We start from the raw sequence: 4,560 nt of genomic DNA on the forward strand, positions 1-4,560 counted from the left end.
ACCTAATTGGATATACATTGTGAGTCTGCTTTTTTAAAAGTATGTATTTGCATGAAAGTTTAGAAATATCTACATTAGAATATTGACAATACTACTGTGCTTATGAATGGGTGGTGAGATTATGGAATGTTTTTTTTTTAATAATGTTTCTATAGAGATGTCTTATCTGTGTGATAAGAATTGTTGGCCAGGAGTGGTGGCTCATGCCTGTGGTCCCAGCACTTTGGGAGGCTGAGGAGGGTGGATCTTGAGGTCAAGAGATTGAGACCATCCTGGCCAACATGGTGAAACCCCGTCTCTACTAAGAATACAAAAAAAAAAAAAAAAAAAAGGCTGGGTGTGGTAGCTTGCACCTGTAGTCCCAGTTACTCTGGAGGCTGAGGTAGGAGAATCACATGAACCCAGGAGGCGGAGGTTGCAGTGAGCCAAGATTGTGCCACTGTACTCCAGCCTGGCAATTGAGTGAGACTTCACCTCAAAAAAAAAAAAAAAGAATTGTGAAGTTAAAAATAAAATTCCTGGTAAGTTGAGTCTGCCTATTACTACTTAATACAAATTCCATCTGAAGCACAGAATCTTTGCTGAGGCTACGGGAGGTTCACTGCTTCTAACACTGCTGCCTCCTTCAACTACTTGATGGCCAAAGTGACTGAGCAGCTGAAGCTTCTTAGAGGTTTCCCAGGGCTCTAGTCAGGGCTCTCAGTGTTATTGTAATAAGCTAAGTCAAATCCAGTAGAGATAAGATATATATGAGCATGGAAATTATTCCAGCTGAAAACTTATATCTCCACCTATCCAAATATGATTGAGTTCTGGTTTCTACACCTTCACAAATATATGTCTATAGAAAAGAGAGAAGTACTTTCTTGTCTGATGTCTATTTTCATTAAAAAAACAAAACAAAACAAAAAAAAACCCAAAGACTGTGTTGGATGACCAGCTCAGAAATGTCGGTGCACTTTTCTCTTTAAATGCATTAAAATGTCTTTACTTTTAAAAATCACTTGTTTGAGCAGCTGTGTTATGAGCAGGAAGCCCATTATCTTCATTATCTTCCACTTCAAGTTCCCCTGTCCCGCGTCTCAACCTCCAACTGCCTAGGAACTCTGGGTCTCATTTGTTTGAATGAGGGGAGCCAGCCCTCTCAACCAAAAGCCAAGCAAAGGAAACTGGAGTCTTCCATGGCCACTGTCTCTTGGACCCACAAGGTGTTGCTGTTACTCTGGGTTCCTGATACTTAGCCTGGTCCTTGCACAAGACAGCGTGCCCTAGCTTGGACTCCAGGATTACTGTGCTCTTAGTTCTCTTAGTGGACTCTCACAAGGCTGGACATTGTCCTCCAAAGCATAGGACATAGCCATATGCTGTTCCTGCCCCAAACCCATAGTTTTTGAGCCTGAGTCACCAGCCTAGAATCTCCTGGGAATTTTATTTCATAGGGTCTTTTGTCTTTTCATGCCACTGTGTCTTGATCACATCCTCCCTGGTCCACCCCAACTGGTGAGTCTAACTTTGAACCTCAGAAAGCACGGATGCTCTATTAGACTTCTTATTTCCTTTCTCCCAGTGCTCTCAGATCATCTTATGGAAGAACCTAGCAGGAGGTTGGTCAATGTGATTAGGTCATCTGTGTTTGCTAATTGACCATAATGGAAGTTAAACTCCTACCCTCCTGGAGAGACTGGGAGATAGGAGAAATATCTTTCTTGATGATTACATTTCAAAGGGATGGTTTCCAGGTCCTTGAGAAAGACATTCTTGGGTCATAAAACATTTACATCTCAAAGGGGCATATAAAAATGTACAACTAAAATTTTTTTTTTTAAGACAGAGTCTCACTCTGTCACCCAGGCTGGAGTGCTTTGGTAAGATCATAGTTCACTGTAACCTCAGATTCCCAGGCTCCAATGGATCCTCCCGCCTCAGCCTCCCAAGTAGCTGAGACTGCAGTTGTATGCCACCATGACAGGCTATTAAATTTTATTTATTTTGTGGAGATGGAGTCTCACTGTTTCCCAGGCTGGTCTTGAACTCCTGGCCTCAAGGGATCTTTCCACTTTGGCCCCCCAAAGTGTGATTACAGATGTGAGCCACCATGCCCAGCTCCAATTGCAAATTATATAAAGTCTCTAAGGGAAGTCAGAGACCTGTGATCAAGAAGAAGCCTAAGTTCAATCAAGCTGAGGGGAACATTAAGGTCAACCTGGTGAGAAGCAGCCTTCAAAGAGCCTCAATATAACCACAAAAGGTTCTAACTCATCTCATTTCCATGCTCATTCCCAATGTGGGTGGCTTGCTCTGTATGTACACAGCTAAAGCTGAGTTTTCTACAGCAGGGCCAACAGAAGTCTGCCTTATGGCAGATTGTGCCATATACTTGACATGGCATAAGGTAGTGTCTCAAATTTGGTAGTATTCCTCTTTGTGGAGAGTGGATACTTCATACAGTGCTTTAGGTACTGAGGGAATTAAGACCTGACACCTCCTTAATGGGATGCTACACTGCAAGGTGGGGAGTCTGTACTTCTCTTTTTGGTGACTACTAGGTGGGTTTTCTGCTGCCAAAAACCAAAGTGACATCAGTATTCCCTTGACACCTCCAGTTCAGCAACACAAGGAAAATTCACTTCCTTGGAAGTCACCTTGATGCTATTTTCTTTTGTATGTGATTTTAAAATATACTGTGATAAATCTCATTTGTTTTCTTATTTAGTGGTTAAAGGAACATGTAAGGGAGTTGGTAAAGTTTATTTAGTTGATAGAATTTTAGAGATGATTTTAAATTCCATATAACTGTGTTAAGATTTATATGAGAAGTTATGACCAAAATTATTAGCTCTGTTTAGATCAAGATGTAATAAAGAAACCTGTCCAATTAGGAACTAGTTCTGTTTCTCTCTGCTTATCAAATTGGGTTCTGCGAATATGAATGTTCCTGAGTACCTTCATAAGGGACACGTTGTGTTTGTTCTGTTCATCACCGGTGAGAAGGAACTTGACATTTTCATTGCTAATAACTTCCTTGCAAAGTATATTGACACTTCAGTCATTTTTGAACCAAATCAGCAAATAATGAGGGGCTGTTCTGTGAAATCCACCCACGCAGTTCTTGCTTGCAAATGATGCAGGCTGTTGAGGTTGCCAAGATGCAGATGACATGTGGATAGTGGAATAATAACAGACTACCTAAATCAATATTCAGAACAGCCACAGGTTTCATTTGGAGGTGTGTAAACAGCTACAAAACAAACTTGGTGGACATTAATTACTGCAGGAGGTGAGAGGACTAGAAAAACATGCATAAAATGGATCTCAGAAATGAATCTTCCAAGCCTGATTTGTCTTTCCTTGAAACCCATTTGCTTAGTGCTTCATGCATACATCCACGAGTTATTCTCCACATACACATACATGTCCCTTCTCGCTTTCCCACTTTCCTGTGACTACCCTTCATTGCAAAAGGAATCCACTCTTAATCTCCTTTATTCACTGTCATATATAATACTCCTGCCTCCACACAAGCACTCTTCTCTGCTGGAAGGTCTTTATTTCAATTGTGATTTTTCTTTGTTCCTTCTACTTTGCTAAGTTTTCTAAGTAAAACTTACGACCTCTTTCAGGAGGTCTACCTAGAGCTCCTTGTCTCCCCTGAGTTTCTTCCATTCTTCACTGTAGAGCAGGCAGGGCATGGGGGTGGCCTGGGTTCAAATATTTCCTCTTCTGGGTTCTATGTAACAAATTTCTTAACATCTCAGAAACAGTTTCCTCATCTTTAAAGTGAGGTTCTCTCTGGTTGTTTTTTAACATGAGAATTGTGGATGAATGCTACAGACATATATATTAAAGAAGGCATGGATTTTTCTTTTCTCACTGAAGTATATTAGTGCCTACACTTGTATCTGGTACACAGTAGATTGTTTTCTAGTGCCTCCCAGTTTTTAAAATATTTTGACAAGAGTTGATAATTGGTAGCAGGAGTAACATTCTGATATGAGCCACTCTGCTGTTAGAAGTGGAAATCTCATGGTCTGGGGAAAGGCTCCTGTGTTGTTGAACCTGCCGGGTTGTGGGTGCAGCCTTATATCAGGAAGCCCAACCTTGACCTAAAAGCAAATTCCCAGGAGAAGTCTTTCCCGGGATTTGAATTTGCAGTAACAGCTGTGAACATTCTAGCAGCACTTTGATCATGTATGATACTGCAAACAGGACCCAACCCCCACAAGCCGCCACAGAAAAGTGGAAATCTCTAAAACAGATTGATTTTTTAAAATTTTAAACATTTTTAAACTAAAAATTAAATTTATATACAATAAGATGGGGCCTTTTTGGTGCATAGTTCTTTCACATTCATAGTCTCTTTTTCAATAAATATTTGGTGAATGAATGAGTCAGCCAGTATAGTACTTGACACAAAGTTGGCTCTGAGTGTATACTTGTATATATGTAAGTCTATATGCGCTTACTCTGGCTACAGCTAGCACTCTGCATAGTTTTTTGGTAGCATATATCTCACTAAACCTGTGCCACCATTAGACTTGGTTTAATAGTGCCTTGTTCTGG

General features: G+C 40.6%; 1 non-coding gene across 1 annotated transcript; it reads left to right on the plus strand.

The window, feature by feature from the left end:
- The first annotated feature begins 4,023 nt into the window (after positions 1 to 4,023).
- On the plus strand, positions 4,024 to 4,208 carry LOC118147608 (small Cajal body-specific RNA 16). Its single transcript, XR_004734050.1, has one exon.
- Positions 4,209 to 4,560: the final 352 nt, after the last annotated feature.

This window comes from Callithrix jacchus, chromosome 14, assembly GCF_049354715.1.
Source record: "Callithrix jacchus isolate 240 chromosome 14, calJac240_pri, whole genome shotgun sequence".
NCBI classification, from domain to species: domain Eukaryota; kingdom Metazoa; phylum Chordata; class Mammalia; order Primates; family Cebidae; genus Callithrix; species Callithrix jacchus.